Genomic DNA, 18169 nt, shown 5'->3' on the forward strand with positions numbered 1-18169 from the left:
GTTGTATTTCCTTTTTGGCTTGGTGTTTGCGATGGGCTTGTCGTCGCCATCTGCGCTTTTGGTTGCGCCTTTGGCGCTGTTGGGATTTTGCCTTCTGGGTCTCAAAGTTTCGCGACGATCTTGTCGCAAACAGTCCACCTCTTGTGCCAAGGAGAACCGGGTAAACCCCAATTGTGCCGCATTCCTGCTGCGCTCGGTGTCGGAATCGCTGTCAGGTATTGAACTGAGGTCAGATACTGACGATGCCAGTTGGGAGGTAGGCATGGCAGCCTGGGCTTGACCAGAGGAGGGTTGTGAGATTGGCACTTTAGACGCTTTAATGGCATCAAATTTTCTCGCAAAAGTAAATATGCGACCTTGCTGATAGTCAATTTTGTCGCGCTGAAACTTGAATGCCTTGCGCTTTTTTATTACCTCTTCCTCCTTACGAAGACGCAGAGTCATTTCCTCTCTTAGTTTGGTACAGTCTATCGTACTGGTTAATGCCTGAATTTCCTTATTGACATCATCGATTCTGACTTGAAGCGCAGCGCGATCACTTTCGGCATATTTAACCAAAATAGTAACTAGCTTGCGTGACGAATCCAAATTGCATTCAGCCCACTCTCTGAGCATGTTGGGATCTGGTTGCTCATAACTTGGGGCAAGCATTATCCTGAGCCCACGTGGAATACGACCCACCTCCAGGTAACGACTTAAGGAGCGATGCTCCCACCATTTGGATTGTTCTGCTTTCATAAGCTTCTCCAAAGATTTGAAAAGCTCACGATGGTTAGGTGCCCCCGTAGCTGTGTTATCTGCTTGCGTGGTCGACACGGATTCACCGGCCGGTGAATCGTCGAACAGGTCAATGGCCGCCTCCTCCCTACTCCTCATGGCGTCAGCAGACATGGCGCTGTTAATGTTTGAACCACTAATGTGGACTCACTGAGTTAAAGGGCAACCGAGGGATTAATCCCGCTGTCCTACAACAATGCAACTCCTCTTCCGTACAGTGTGTTACACTCCCCCACAACAGCGCGTACCTTGGAGCTTCCCGAGTCGTCCGACTCTCAGCGCCGGTCCTCGCTGCCGTTCTTAGGGGTGGTGAACAAAGTCCGGGGGCTGGCGCGGTCAATCCTGACGAGGATAGAGGAACTTCCGGATCACCGAAAGGGCTGCTTCCTTCCGCGAAGCCCTATTTGAGAGGAGGGGTCGGTTTGAGGTACCGGAGAAGCAATCCCGGTTACATAAATGACGGGAATCCGCCTGGAACACACCTGCACGCCAACAATCCAAGAGGAGAGCAGGAACAAACGGAGACCGACCCTGTTAGCGAGTGAGTTGTTTTTCTTTATTTAATTCACAGCACCGCCTGCATGACGCGTTTCAGCCTTCCCAGAGGCCTTGATCACATGACGCCATGGGGGTTGTGATCCCGCATTTTAAAGTGCACAATGCTAATTGATAGGATGACATCATTGGCTAATTCAAATATTGCATCAATAGACATAGAAAGGTTATATACATACATTGGAGCAAGGATAGGAACGGGGAGCTGGCAACAAGGGCACCTGCGTTAAATGATTTGAAAGTGCTAAAGTGCAAATTTCATTATATAACACAATGTATAAAAATATGCTAAAAATCATTTCCACAAGACTGCCAAGTAATTACAATTTAAAACCACGTTGTTTCAAATCAACAAATTATTTGTGCAAGTATAAATTTGTTTTTTCATTACGTGCACGAAAGACTGAGAGCAATAAAGTTTTGTGTAACAAACTCTAATACATATGCATTCCTGCAAAAGTTCAGCATGCATCTATTGTATATATATATATATATCAGAACCAAGGTCCTTCCCCTTCAGAAAAGGACTTGAGCCCACGCAGGTAAGTAGAGATTGCTCCTTTATTGGCAGTGCAATGATCGGCATAATGCATTTCAGCGTAATCGCCTTCCTCAGATGCCTTCTAACATAGAGTCATTCACTGTTCACCTTTTTAAATAAAGAGTGTCCCTCCACGATTGGTCGATGCACTCATTCACGAATCCAGGGGCGGGTACTCAAAGCGCAATGTCTCAAGCTTCCAAGCTACAGCAACACCTGTGTCAGTACTTCCCAAGTGGGCGGTGCCTGCAGCTGCACCTCTGAATCATGGATCTTGTAGTGTAGGAACGGAAATCGTACTAATTTATCCAGCCGCATATCCCCACAGCGGTCGTTGACACCCATCGCTACAGTGAGCATGGGTGTAGCCAAGTAGTCATGGCCCAGCAGATCCTGGCTTAACACATCGCTGCGGAGTGTGGCGGTCCGGCGCTTCCCCAAGCACTTTGAGGCAAAACCAAATGTTCCACAAATCGCCGGACTCTTAAGGATCGGGGCTCGACGTGCTCGTGGCGAGCACCAAACATCAGAACCAAGGTCCTTCCCCTTCAGAAAAGGACTTGAGCCCACGCAGGTAAGTAGAGATTGCTCCTTTATTGGCAGTGCAATGATCGGCATAATGCATTTCAGCGTAATCGCCTTCCTCAGATGCCTTCTAACATAGAGTCATTCACTGTTCACCTTTTTAAATAAAGAGTGTCCCTCTACGATTGGTCGAGGCACTCATTCACGAATCCAGGGGCGGGTACTCAAAGCGCAAGGTCTCAAGCTTCCAAGCTACAGCAACACCTGTGTCAGTACTTCCCAAGTGGGCGGTGCCTGCAGCTGCACCTCTGAATCATGGATTTTGTAGTGTAGGAACGGAAATCCTACTCCTTTATCCAGCCGCATATCCCCACAGCGGTCGTTGACATCCATCGCTACAGTGAGCATGGGTGTAGCCAAGTAGTCATGGCCCAGCAGATCCTGGCTTAACACATCGCTGCGGAGTGTGGCGGTCCGGCGCTTCCCCAAGCGCTTTGAGGCAAAACCAAATGTTCCACAAATCGCCGGACTCTTAAGGATCGGGGCTCGACGTGCTCGTGGCGAGCACCAAACATCAGAACCAAGGTCTTTCCCCTTCAGAAAAGGACTTGAGCCCACGCAGGTAAGTAGAGATTGCTCCTTTATTGGCAGTGCAATGATCGGCATAATGCATTTCAGCGTAATCGCCTTCCTCAGATGCCTTCTAACATAGAGTCCTTCACTGTTCACCTTTTTAAATAAAGAGTGTCCCTCTACGATTGGTCGAGGCACTCATTCACGAATCCAGGGGCGGGTACTCAAAGCGCAATGTCTCAAGCTTCCAAGCTACAGCAACACCTGTGTCAGTACTTCCCACGTGGGCGGTGCCTGCAGCTGCACCTCTGAATCATGGATCTTGTAGTGTAGGAATGGAAATCCTACTCCTTTATCCAGCCGCATATCCCCACAGCGGTCGATGACACCTATCGCTACAGTGAGCATGGGTGTAGCCAAGTAGTCATGGCCCAGCAGATCCTGGCTTAACACATCGCTGCGGAGTGTGGCGGTCCGGCGCTTCCCCAAGCGCTTTGAGGCAAAACCAAATGTTCCACAAATCGCCGGACTCTTAAGGATCGGGGCTCGACGTGCTCGTGGCGAGCACCAAACATCAGAACCAAGGTCCTTCCCCTTCAGAAAAGGACTTGAGCCCACGCAGGTAAGTAGAGATTGCTCCTTTATTGGCAGTGCAATGATCGGCATAATGCATTTCAGCGTAATCGCCTTCCTCAGATGCCTTCTAACATAGAGTCATTCACTGTTCACCTTTTTAAATAAAGAGTGTCCCTCTACGATTGGTAGAGGCACTCATTCACGAATCCAGGGGAGGGTACTCAAAGCGCAATGTCTCAAGCTTCCAAGCTACAGCAACACCTGTGTCAGTACTTCCCAAGTGGGCGGTGCCTGCAGCTGCACCTCTGAATCATGGATCTTGTAGTGTAGGAACGGAAATCCTACTCCTTTATCCAGCCGCATATCCCCACAGCGGTCGTTGACACCCATCGCTACAGTGAGCATGGGTGTAGCCAAGTAGTCATGGCCCAGCAGATCCTGGCTTAACACATCGCTGCGGAGTGTGGCGGTCCGGCGCTTCCCCAAGCGCTTTGAGGCAAAACCAAATGTTCCACAAATCGCCGGACTGTTAAGGATCGGGGCTCGACGTGCTCGTGGCGAGCACCAAACATCAGAACCAAGGTCCTTCCCCTTCAGAAAAGGACTTGAGCCCACGCAGGTAAGTAGAGATTGCTCCTTTATTGGCAGTGCAATGATCGGCATAATGCATTTCAGCGTAATCGCCTTCCTCAGATGCCTTCTAACATAGAGTCATTCACTGTTCACCTTTTTAAATAAAGAGTGTCCCTCTACGATTGGTAGAGGCACTCATTCACGAATCCAGGGGCGGGTACTCAAAGCGCAAGGTCTCAAGCTTCCAAGCTACAGCAACACCTGTGTCAGTACTTCCCAAGTGGGCGGTGCCTGCAGCTGCACCTCTGAGTCATGGATCTTGTAGTGTAGGAAAGGAAATCCTACTCCTTTATCCAGCTCCATATCCCCACAGCGGTCGTTGACACCCATCGCTACAGTGAGCATGGGTGTAGCCAAATAGTCATGGCCCAGCAGATCCTGGCTTAACACATCGCTGCGGAGTGTGGTGGTCCGGCGCTTCCCCAAGCGCTTTGAGGCAAAACAAAATGTTCCACAAATCGCCGGACTCTTAAGGATCGGGACTCGACGTGCTCGTGGCGAGCACCAAACATCAGAACCAAGGTCCATCCCCTTCAGAAAAGGACTTGAGCCCACGCAGGTAAGTAGAGATTGCTCCTTTATTGGCAGTGCAATGATCGGCATAATGCATTTCAGCGTAATCGCCTTCCTCAGATGCCTTCTAACATAGAGTCATTCACTGTTCACCTTTTTAAATAATATATATATATATATATATATATATATATATATATATATATATGTATTACCTACTGGCGGTCGCCAGTAGGTAGTTATAGTTAGGACCTATTTTCCATAGGAAATCCACAACATTCTATTTGGAATAACGTTGGCGCCGGTTGACCAGCTCCGCTCCGCTCCTACCCTGAAAGTTTTGCGGTGATCCGTCAAGCAGGGACTGAGAAAAAAGGGGGGTCCCAAAACACGTTTTCCCCATGCAATTTCCCATAGGATCTGTTGTCGCAGCTACAGCCCGAACCGCTGAACGGAATGACACCAAATTTGGCGAAGAGGTAGTCCTCAGTTCGGACTCATGCCTTATGCATATATGGTGTGAATCTGTTCAGTAGTTCCTGAGAAAATTAGGGTAAAAAAGTTAGTGACATCTATGGCCGCGGAGGATCAGCGGACCGTACCCGCACCGTATGCGCACCCTCCCCAAACTGAGCGCGCACCCTCCCCGAACCAAGCGTGCACCTTCCCGATCGCGCGCTGAATGTTAATTGGCTGTCGAGTGTCTTTCTACATTCGAAACCAGGAACTGTTGGTGGCCATTTTCTGCCTCGGTAGAAGCGAGGCTGAAGATGCAAGGGGAATAAGTGTGTAAAACATATAAAGGGGGCAGAGTGGAAATATTATGACCCTCTAGAGGTGCTTAGGGGGTCCCAGAAGGACCCCCTGGGGCCCTCTCTTAAAAAAAAAAAACTGCGAAATGCGCGCATGGTGCGCGCATCCTATCGCGTTGGATGCACGGATCCTCTCGCGGTGGGTGCGCGGATCCACGGCAACATTTTTTGAAAAACGACAAGAAATCATTGGTTGTATGACAACTTTCTACACTGAAAGGTAGGGTGTGTATTTCTGTTTTTTAAAGGTATGATTGGTATTGGTTAACAAAAACAGATTGTAAGGAACATAATATATGATAAGCTGATATGTTGAAAAGTCAAGCACACTTCCTGTCTTGTGTAGGAACATTGTGTGCTGAACTTGTGACCTGTGAGCTCAGTGCAGTGTTCCATGGCCTGTTTCTATGGTAACAGGCAGAAGGCAGATTGGGGGAAGGGTTGAAATGTATTTCAGTTGGAAAGGGTTGAAATGTTTAACCAATAGAAATGTGTGTTTGCTTTTGAGTTTATGTGCGAAGGATTGTGATTTGATGTTTACATGTATATGTGTGGAAAATGAAAGGGAAACTTTTTCATTCTTTGCTTTTGCTGAGAGGTGCACAGTGCAGAGATTCTGTAAAAGAAAATATGGTGAGTGATTTATATACTTCTTAACCTACAAAAGAACTAACTGAGTTATTTAATTGTGAGGGGATGTATGTAGACTATTTTGATTCTAATCAGACTAATGTATTTTTCCTGCTAAAGTGTATGGAGTACTTTTTTTCTCTACAAATTGTGTGCATGTAGAAACCATTCCGTGATAAGCATTTGTGTTTTTCATGTGTTTGTGGACAGATAACTGTGCTGTTTTTATATTTTGGTAGCATTAGAAACCAGTCATTGTTTATGAATTTGTGAAATTAGTTATGTTATGTTTCTATACTAAAATGTAGTACTACTTCTAGATGAAGAAATGTGTTTTGGTATAGTGCAAGGGATAGTGTTGTTTGCCTAGAATCACACAGTGAGTCTGTGTGCATTTGGGAACCACTGTGAGAGACGCATTTGGTAACATCGTGTATTTGCTGACAGATAACTGTTTTAACTTGTCATGTTGTGAAGTTTTAGTAGCATTAGAAGACAGTTATGGCTTATGATTTGATTAAATGAGTCAGGCTTTGACAGAAAAGTGCAGTCTTGAAATATGTAGATTGTGTGCAGTTCCCTTACCAGTTGCACTGTAGTGAATGAGTTTTGGTAAAATCCTAGGGATAGTGGTGCATGTCTAGAATCACAGTGTGAGTTAGTGTGTATTTGGGATCAGTGTGAGAGAAGCATTTGGTGATATCATGTATTTGCTTACAGATAACTTTTTTTAAACGTGTCATGTTGTGAAGTTTTAGTAGCATTATAATCCAGTCTTTGCTTATGCGTTGATTAAATGAGTCATGCTTTGACACTGATGTGCTGTACTAATATGTAGATTGTGTTCAGTACCATTAACTCTTCCAGACTAGTGAATGAGTTTTGGTAAACTCCTAGGATAGTGTTGATTGTCTAAAATCACACCGTGAGTCTTTGTGCATTTGGGTAAGGATTGTGAGAGAAGCATTTGGTAATATCGTGTATTTGCTGACAGATAACTGTTTTAAAACCGGTCATGTTGTCAAGTTTTAGTAGCATTAGAAGCCAGTCTTTGTTTATGCTTTGATTAAATGAGTCAGGCTTTGACACAAAAGTGCAGTCCTGAAATATGTAGATTGTGTGCAGTTCCCTTACCACTTGCACTGTAGTGAATGAATTTTGGTAAACTCATAGGGATAGTGGTGCTTGTCTAGAATCAGACTGTGAGTTAGTGTGTATTTGGGATCAGTGTGAGAGAATCATTTGGTAACATCATGTATTTGTTGACAGATAAGTGTTTTAAAATCTGTCATGTTGTGAAGTTTTAGTAGCATTAGAATCCAGTCTTTGCTTATATGTTGATTAAATGAGTCATGCCTTGACACTGATGTGCTGTACTTAAATATGTAGATTGTGTGCAGTCCCCTTACCCCTTCCACAGTAGTGAATGAGTTTTGGTAAAGTCCTAGGATAGTGTTGATTGTCTAAAATCACACTGTGAGTCTGTGTGCATTTGGGTAAGGATTGTGAGAGAACCATTTGGTAACATTGTGTATTTACTGACAGATAACTGTTTTAAAACCTGTCATGTTGTCAAGTTTTAGTAGCATTAGAAGCCAGTCTTTGCTTATGCGTTGATTAAATTAATCAGGCATTGACATTAAAGTGTAGTTGTGAAATATGTAGATTGTATGCAGTTACTACCACTTCCACTGTAGTGAATGAGATTTGGTAAACTCCTAGGGATAGTGTTGTTTGTCTAGAATCACACTGTGAGTCTGTGTGCATTTGGGAACCACTGTGAGAGAAGTGTTTGGTAACATCGTGTATTTGCTGACAGATAAGTGTTGTAAAACATGTTATGTTGTCAAGTTTTAGTAGCATTAGAAGACAGTTATGGCTTATGCTTTCATTATATGACTCAGGCATTGACAGTAAATTGCAGTTCTGAAATATGTAGATTGTGTGCAGTTCCCTTACCACTTGCACTGTAGTGAATGAATTTTGGTAAACACATAGGGATAGTGGTGCTTGTCTAGAATCAGACTGTGAGTTAGTGTGTATTTGGGATCAGTGTGAGAGAAGCATTTGGTGATATCATGTATTTGCTTACAGATAACTTTTTTTAAACGTGTCATATTGTGAAGTTTTAGTAGCATTATAATCCAGTCTTTGCTTATGCGTTGATTAAATGAGTCATTCTTTTACACTGATGTGCTGTACTAATATGTAGATTGTGTTCAGTACCATTAACTCTTCCAGACTAGTGAATGAGTTTTGGTAAACTCCTAGGATAGTGTTGATTGTCTAAAATCACACGGTGAGTCTTTGTGTTTTTGGGTAAGGATTATGAGAGAAGCATTTGGTAATATTGTGTATTTGCTGACAGATAACTGTTTTAAAACCGGTCATGTTGTCAAGTTTTAGTAGCATTAGAAGCCAGTCTTTGTTTATGCTTTGATTAAATGAGTCAGGCTTTGACACAAAAGTGCAGTCCTGAAAAATGTAGATTGTGTGCAGTTCCCTTACCACTTGCACTGTAGTGAATGAATTTTGGTAAACTCATAGGGATAGTGGTGCTTGTCTAGAATCAGACTGTGAGTTAGTGTGTATTTGGGATCAGTGTGAGAGAATCATTTGGTAACATCATGTATTTGTTGACAGATAAGTGTTTTAAAATCTGTCATGTTGTGAAGTTTTAGTAGCATTAGAATCCAGTCTTTGCTTATATGTTGATTAAATGAGTCATGCCTTGACACTGATGTGCTGTACTTAAATATGTAGATTGTGTGCAGTCCCCTTACCCCTTCCACAGTAGTGAATGAGTTTTGGTAAAATCCTAGGATAGTGTTGATTGTCTAAAATCACACTGTGAGTCTGTGTGCATTTGGGTAAGGATTGTGAGAGAAGCATTTGGTAACATTGTGTATTTACTGACAGATAACTGTTTTAAAACCTGTCATGTTGTCAAGTTTTAGTAGCATTAGAAGCCAGTCTTTGCTTATGCGTTGATTAAATTAATCAGGCATTGACATTAAAGTGTAGTTGTGAAATATGTAGATGGTATGCAGTTACTACCACTTCCACTGTAGTGAATGAGTTTTGGTAAACTCCTAGGGATAGTGTTGTTTGTCTAGAATCACACTGTGAGTCTGTGTGCATTTGGGAACCACTGTGAGAGAAGTGTTTGGTAACATCGTGTATTTGCTGACAGATAAGTGTTGTAAAACATGTTATGTTGTCAAGTTTTAGTAGCATTAGAAGACAGTTATGGCTTATGCTTTCATTATATGAGTCAGGCATTGACAGTAAATTGCAGTTCTGAAATATGTAGATTGTGTGCAGTTCCCTTACCACTTACACTGTAGTGAATGTGTTTTGGTAAACTCATAGGGATAGTGGTGCTTGTGTAGAATCACTCTGTGAGTGTGTGTGCATTTGGGAATCACTCTGAGAGAAGGATTGGGTAACATCGTGTATTTTCTGACAGATAAGTCTTTTAAAACGTGTCATGTTGTGAAGTTTTAGTAGGATTAGAATCCAGTCTTTGCTTATGCATTGATTAAATGAGTCATGCTTTGACAATGATGTGGTGTACTTAAATATGCAGATTGTGTGCAGTACCATTAACTCTTCCAGAGTAGTGAATGAGTTTTGGTAAACTCCTAGGATAGTGTTGCTTGTCTAAAATCACACTGTGAGTCTGTGTTAGGCCTGGGCGGCAAATTCCGTTCCGCTCGCGGAATTTGCGTAATTTGCATAATTTCGCGTTCCGCGGAGAACGCGTAATTGCTCAAAAGTCTGCTTTCCGCGATTTCGCGAAATTTTTGCTTGTTCGCGTTCTGAAAATGCATGTTCGCGAGATATTTCTCCTCGAGCACGCAAACAGCAATTGCGAACAAGCAATTCCGCGTGTTCGCGGAATTTCTGCGTGTTCGCGGAGATTTTTACCGTTTCGCGGAGGTTGCGTAACGCAATTACGCAAATTCCGCCCACCCCTAGTCTGTGTGCATTTGGGTAAGGATTGTGAGAGAAGCATTTGGTAACATCGTGTATTTGCTGACATATACCTGTTTTAAAACCGGTCATGTTGTGAAGTTTTAGTAGCATTGGAAGCCAGTCTTTGCGTATGCTTTGATTATATGAGTCAGGCTTTGACATAAAAGTGCAGTCCTGATATATTGTGTGCAGTTCGCTTACCACTTCCACTGTAGTGAATGAGTTTTGGTAAAGTCCTAGGGATAGTGGTGCTTGTCTAGAATCACACTGTGAGTCTGTGTGCATTTGAGAACCACTGTGAGAGAGGCATTTGGTAACATCGTGTATTTGCTGACAGATAACTAATTTAAAACCTCTCATGTTGTCAAGTTTTAGTAGCATTAGAAGCTAGTCTTTGCTTATGTATTGATAAAATGAGTCAGGGATTGACACTAAGGTGCAGTACCATGTACTATTCTGTTCACTGTGGCAGAACTGAAAATTTAAAAGTTTTATCTAAGCACTGTCCTAGAAGTAGTCTGATTATTTAGTCAGTTTCTAAGTACCAAATAGACTGCTTCAAATGTCTATGCAGTATGCATGTAGTGTTCTAACATACTATACACTTGTCTTTTACACCTTCAATTCCCTAGTCAGTATCCATACACTTCCAGGAATTATCCTGTCACTTCCTTTGCAGTCCTCTAGAGACCCATTCAACAGCATGTACTAGTCCATTCACTGTGCCAAAAACCAAACACTTATACATTCACCAAGACACTCTCTTTCCAGTACTCTAATGATTCAGTCACTGCCTAAGTATTCATGCACAGAGCCAGGTTTTAGCATATGGACTTCTTCAAACCCCTATCCACTATGCATGCAGTCCTCTAAGCACCTACACACTTGTCTTTCACACCTTCAATTCCCCAGTCAGTATCCGTTCACTTCCAGAAAACACCCTGTCACTCCATTTGCACTCCTCTAATGACCCATTCAGCATCATGTACTAATCCATTCACTGCGCCAAACCCTAACAAATTCACCCAGGCACTCTCCTTGCAGTACTCTAATCATTCAGTCAGTACCCAAGTACTCATCCAGTGACCCAGGCCTTAGTATATGGACTGCTTCAAACCCTTATCCACTATGCATGCAGTCCTCTAACCACCTACACAATTGTCTTTCTCACCTTCAGTTCCCTAGTCAGTATCCATACACTTCCAGGAAATACCCTGTCACTCCCTTTGCAGTCCTCTAGTGACCCATTCAGCACCATGTACTAATCCATTCACTGTGCTAAAACCCAAACACTTATACATTCACCAAGATACTATCTTTGCAGTACTCTAATCATTCAGTCAGTGCCTAAGTATTCATACACTGAGCCAGGCCTTAGCACATGGACTGTTTCAAACCCCTATGCACTATGCATGCAGTCTTCTAACCACCTAGACACTTGTCTTTCACACTTTCAATTTCCTAGTCAGTATCCATACAGTCCAGCACTTGTGACTGCCTTTGCACTCCTCTAGTGACTCATTCAGTACCAAGTACTAATCCATTCCCTGTGCGAAAATCCTAGCACTTATAAATTCACCTAGGCACTCTCCTTGCTGTACTCTAATCATTCAGTCAGTACCCAAGTAGTCATGCAGTGAGCCAGGCCTTAGCACATGGACTGCTTTAAATGCCTATGCAGTATTGATGCAGGCCTCTAATCACCTACACAGTTGTCTTTCACACCTTCAGTTCTCTAGTTAGTATTCATACTCTTCTAGCAAACACCCTGTCACTCACCCAGTGTGTCTCCTCATAGTACTGTAATCATTTAGTCAGTTAGCATGTAGTCTTTTAATGAGGTAGGTATATAAAATGTGTTTGTACAGTCATGGAATAGTATAAATTTGAAAGTTATTAATATACATTTATTTGTGATTCTTTTTTACAGATACAGAACAGGAGTGTTTCTCATCTGTTTGCACTCTTCTCGTGCAAGATTGTTTGGATGAAGGGTCCTTAGGTGTTTCATCATACTTGCTGTGCCGCACGAGTATTTTTTGTTAGGATCCCCTCGTAACAGAACTCTTTGGCAAATCTTGCGAATGAAGAAGGTGGCATTGGTCTTTGTTTGCCCCTTGGAAAAAATTAAACATTTCTTCACCACTGATTAAAAACGTTGTGGGCGTGGTGCCTTCTGCAAAACAAATTCCTCAGATTCGGTAAATATTTTAAAGCGGCAACATTTACAGTTTTTGTAAGTTAACCTCTTCCGCGCTGCGCGGATTCCCGCGCAGTGCTGAAAGATCTGAGCGCGGGCGGAGCCATGACGGAACGGTTCCGTCATAAGCACAGCCCAACCGGCGTGCATGACGGAACCGTTCCGTCATCGGCATCGAAGAGGTTAAACTTATAAAATGTTGTTAGCTGTATACATTTTATATATCTGTGATTTGTTTCTTGTGGTATTTTGTTAAGAATACCATGTTGTTTTTTTTTTAACAATCTTTTTGATTTTCCAGGTCTGTCGTCGACATCCGTGGTTCCCACAGGAGTGTTCTGCTTTGTTGTTTTGTATTATTGTTGTTACATTTTATTTATTAGTGTATTGTTTATATTTATGTTAATAAAAATATAAAGTTTGAAAATAGTTTATCATTTATATATTTATTATTATAAAAAATAAAGTTTGGAAAAAAAATTAATAATGTTTTCGGTTGTTCTCTTAACTGCTGTGTGACTCTTTCTTGTTCTTATTACTGTTATTTGATGGAGTCCACCATGGTGTTAAATTTTGGGGCACTTATCGCTGGAATACTAGTGATATCTGCAGTTTGCACCAACTTCTGAATAGTGTGTTAGATTTATCTCAACTTTACTTCCGTTAAATTGCTGATAATGAAATGGAGAGTAGCCGTTCCCGTGCAAAAATACATGAGATACACCTTTGCGATTTATTCTAAATACTAAAATCCTGTATTGTATTGCACTGAGGTATTGGCTGCACTTACAGTGTACACACGAAATCTATTAAGAAATCTCATTGTATTTATATTGATTGGGAATAGTGTGTCAGGCGCTGGATCTTGACGAGATACACTGCTCAGTTTGTATATTGTTCTGCATACGAAAAAAATCACATCACAACTTTCACACTAATTGCAATGCGAAACAAATTCCGACGATAAGACACGTTAGCACCAGGGATTTTACACCTGCTTAATGCTGGTGTTAAGCAGGACAACTACCTGCACCATGAAAGGGAACACAGCCAAGAGCCACACCAGAACACCCACAGGTGCCATAGAGTCAATGAGCATGATACAGGGATACCCATGAGGGCCAGAAGACTCATCTCAACAACTCCAGGACTGCCAATGCCCCCCAAACCCATATCTTAATAAGTGTTTCCCTGTGGTCATTGTCTTAGCATGATAGGCCCGAGCCCTGCAACATCACAGTGTGCTGTCACCTCAGCGTTGGCAGTGAGCCTGGATGTGTAGCTATGTACGCATCCTCCTGCATGCACAACTGGTGTGTGCTGGTCTGGGGTTCACAGGTCAGTGGAGGGGTGTGCCTATCTGGCAAGGGGAACGGGGTGTCTCGGACATGTCCGTGTACAGGAAGTGCGGTAAGTGTGTTCTGGTGTGGCCTGTTACAAGAGCCGCAGCAGTCGATGTTGTAAAGTAGCATGTACCACCTCCAAACAGTACTGTGATGTTGTTGTTGGAATGTAGCAGGACATACACAAATAGGCATTACAATGGCGTGCCGTATGAGTGCACGAGATACAACAGCTCACCATACAAAAGTGTGAGGGCTCGTGGGAGGGAGGAGCAGCCGTTTGGCAACATAACACACAGTGAACTCGACCATGTGCCACATGCTGGGCATCTCATCCATGATGACCACGGTCGCAGACATTCCACAACACCAACGACTGACCTTTGTACACATCCTGTATGAATGCAGCGTGGTTTTCACTTCTATTCTCGTTCAGTGGTGTGATGTTGGCGGGTAGTGTGACTTGTGCTCCTTGTTGGTGTGTTTCATTTTGGCCATTGTTTGTCTATAGTTGTGCTGTACTTAATTGTGCATGTGTGCCATTCTGCCCATCTCCCCTCATCCCCCCACTCCCTGCTTCTTCCTCTTCCTGGTGCTGTTGTGTCTATAATTTTGTTGCTGCACACATAAATACATGTAAAGAATAAATTTGAATAGTTCCTTGATTCTTTTAGGTTTCAAAACTTCTCTATTGGTTTCTTTTTAATTTTCAATATGAACCGTTTTTTTAATATTCAACAACACATAGAAGTCAGAAGTGCAACGTATTCTATCAACACACTTTCTAGAACATTCTACAACACGTGCAGGTTAAAAGTTCATCAATTTTTTAAAACTTTACGATATTTTTTTGTAACATTTTCTTGAACATTTAATGACACGTGCAGGTTAAAAGTTGACGATTGTTTTAAGTTCGAACAGTGCCTCCCAAATGCAAGTAGCAGGTGTGGTTGAGCTGAGCAAATTTTACCCTATGATATGTACTCCACGTTGAAACTGCTTTTTCTTAACCAATCACAAAGATGCTTTTCCACAAAACTAATGTGCACCCTACTTTTAAAAAAGAATGCTTTTCATGATATCTTCAGAGATAAGTTATAGATAGGAATTAGCATTTAAAAAACCTTTGAAATTCACTGAAAAAACCATAGGTTTCATGCACGTTATAGTTAGGAAATGGCATTTAAAAAACCTTTGAAATTCACTAAAAAAAAACAAAGGTTTCAGGGGCGTTATAATTAGGAATTGGCATTTAAAAAACCTAAGAAATTCACTGAAAAAACCATAGGTTTCAGGGGTGTTATAGTTAGCTGGACATTTCCCTCGTACAAAACCCTAGAAATTCCCCTGTTATAGTTAGTTCAGCTAACTATAACTCGCGCCCCCGCAATGCACTGCTGATGACATCACATATTACATCACTCATGACATGGTCAGTGACATCACTGATGACATCACTGATGACATCTCAAATGACATCACTGATGACATCACTGATGACGTCATCCATGTGATAAATTTTAAATGCCAATTCCTAACTATAACGCCCCTGAAACCTTAGTTTTTTTCAGTGAATATATATGTATATAAATCCCTGGTGTCTAATGGGCTTTTTTTTTATACTGGGGTGGGGATACTCAGCCCACTCCCCCATATTTTTATATGTAAAAACAATACCTGGATACCTGGCGTATAGTCGCTTTCTGCCCCCGGGAAGCAGATCAGGTGTAATTGCCCCTATCTGTCTCCCGGGGGCAGACAGAAGGCTATAATCAAATGTGCTGAGGGGGAGCATAAGCCCTGGCTTAGGGGCCGCTTACCCCATCCTTCATATCTAGCAGGTGAATCCCTGCCTGGGGATCGCTCTCTTGTAGTGATCCCCAAGCAGGGATCCACTGAGTTGAGATACCAATGGAAAGGGGAGATTTTCTCATATAAGCATCACTGCTCGGGGGTTTGAGATGTGCCCCTCGAGCACTGATTCAGTGAATGTGGGAAAGAGCCCTTCCAATTGTTTTACTTTCACTTTTGTAATGTAATGATGTCAGCGTGCCCTGCACGCTGATCGTCGTAACGGAAAAAAAAATGAGGCTGCTCGGGTAGCTCTTCTGGAGCAAATCAAGCCTCGGGAGAAATAAAAGCACCCAAGGGGCTTTTCTTCTCTCCCCAGTGTTGGTCAATGTCTGACGGACGCATTGGGGAGGGAGTTACTTTAAGGGGTTAGAGTCACATGCAGGACAAGTTCTGTTTTAACTACAGTTTCCATTTTAGATAGCCTGTCTGCATGTTAGTTCATTGTAAGCATTTTTGTTATATTTTATAGAACTTGTGAAAGTGTTATTTATGTCTTTTTGTCAAAACACCCTTTAGCCTGAATCGTTACACTATAAAATCTAGTACATCCCCTTGTTATCTACATCTCAAGCTTTTAGAAGTAGACACTTAAAATAAACATGAGCTAAATATGAAACAAATACTAGCCTTAGGGGCATTTTACATACATAAAATACTTTGAATCTTACTGGTTTAGTCCGGTTAGATCTGGACCTATATTACAGATGGGGCTCACTGTCCCCATTTGCAACACGGCGCACCTTTGAGCAGGTGCGTAGGGGACAAACCGGGAAAGTGCCTCCCATTATGAAGTATGTGCTGCCCTCAGGCCTGCCCAAACTCACACTGCCCCCAGGCCAGCACATTCAAGAGAACTTTGGAGCAGCGGTTTAAAAGCTGTCCGAGTTTCTCTGTGCAGACGGCAACATGTCTGTGACTTTCAAGAGGAGAGAGAGATCCCCTTGCAGGCGGATGCAGTGAATAACTCCACCCGCCTGCAAGAGGATGTCTGGGCAGTCCATGGGACCCCCTTTCTCCCCTCCAGAGGGCTGCCTTTAAGCGACTAAAAGTGCATCATCTTTTTGTGTAGCACTTCTAGTGCGCCTCTTAAAGGCATATTTGGCTCTGCACTCACGTCGGTAATCCGGCATGGGCGCAGCTACTTTCTGTATTACAGAAGGGGCCACACAAGTGTTTGCAGCCCCTTTTGTAATACCAAAGTGCTCCGGGGGTGCATAAAGTAGGCGCGCAGGCCCGTTGCGCCCCTGGAAAATTTTATGTAATACTGCCCCTGGTGTCTTAAAATCCCCTCTTGATTCTACAATTGAGGCTGAAAGTCAGTGTTTAAATCCTACACCAGCCCACAGAACTGACCACTGAGGAGAGTGAAAGCTTCATCCAGGGCACAGGTTCAGATGGGCACAGTACCAGATTTCACCATAACCTAAGAAGGGTCCAGCAAGATTCTCCAAGGTTCTGTCTAACCTTCACTGACTGCTGCCAGGATTGTCTTCTCCACAGACACAATCTCCTTGCTCTTGTGTTTGGAACAGCTATTCCAGACAGACAACAAACCTTGTTGTGATAGGTATGCACACAACCTCTGAAACTTGAAAAATAGGCTTTTTATTTATTTATCTGCTAGAACTAGCATAGCACCTAGAGATAGCACAGTGCTGATCTTAATGGCTATAAATTGAGATGTGCCTAGAGCTTTGGTTTCCCAGAAGAGTGACTTGACGAGCTGTTCAGAACAACTACTCTAGCACCTAACAACATAAGTTACATAGTCTCATGTGTCATAGGCCAGCATAAATGTCAGCCCTCGTGGTCCCTCAGAAAGCCATAGCATTGCTTCTGGCAAAAGCAAGAAATAAATGAATGATCAAGATATGCTGACTAGGCCGGCACTGTCAAAGTTGGATTAACTTAGCAAGGACAGGCCCTGACAGGCACCACCCCCCCCCATTTATTCACAGAAGTATCACCCTCCACCAGATGCAGTAACCCTCACCAAAGCCTTCATGAAGTCCCTCTTTGGCACTCTAAGAGGAGAACTTTAAGCACTGAAACAAGATCTCACAAAGCAACTCCATGAAGTAAAACAGTACCTCAAAGATAATGGTGGCAGGGTGTCTGCCCTTGAGAACACTTGTGCTGTACATGAAGATGAAGAAGAGATGCTGAAACAAGAAATTCTCAAAGTGACATACCAGCAGATGGATCTAGGAGCACACCCATATGATTTGGAGACCAGTTCTCGGCAACAAAACATGAAAATAAGCAGAGTCCCAGTAAACCGGGAAACCTCAGGCATCTCTCAGAACATCTGAACCAATTCCAGCAGATACTGTCCACTGCAGGCACCAGTGAAATTGAGATCAATAGGGTGAACAGAGTGGGACACTCTTGTGCACTCAATAGCACCAGACATACTGGCGTCCCACAACCACTTCTCAGTAAAGGAAGACATTCTCTGAGCAGCGAGGGAAATAGGGCCTATGGAATTTCAATGCACAAAATCTCCCTGATCTAAGACGTATCTGCCATCTCATTCCAGAAACACAGGGACCCGTCACTGACTTCCTCTTAGAAAAAAAAATATATATGGTTTGGGGCACCCCCCCCTGAATCATTTTTAGGAGGCAAGTTCAACTGCTCCAACTTTATGCCCCCACTG

This window comes from Triturus cristatus, chromosome 2_1 (genome assembly GCF_964204655.1).
Source record: "Triturus cristatus chromosome 2_1, aTriCri1.1, whole genome shotgun sequence".
NCBI classification, from domain to species: Eukaryota; Metazoa; Chordata; class Amphibia; order Caudata; family Salamandridae; genus Triturus; species Triturus cristatus.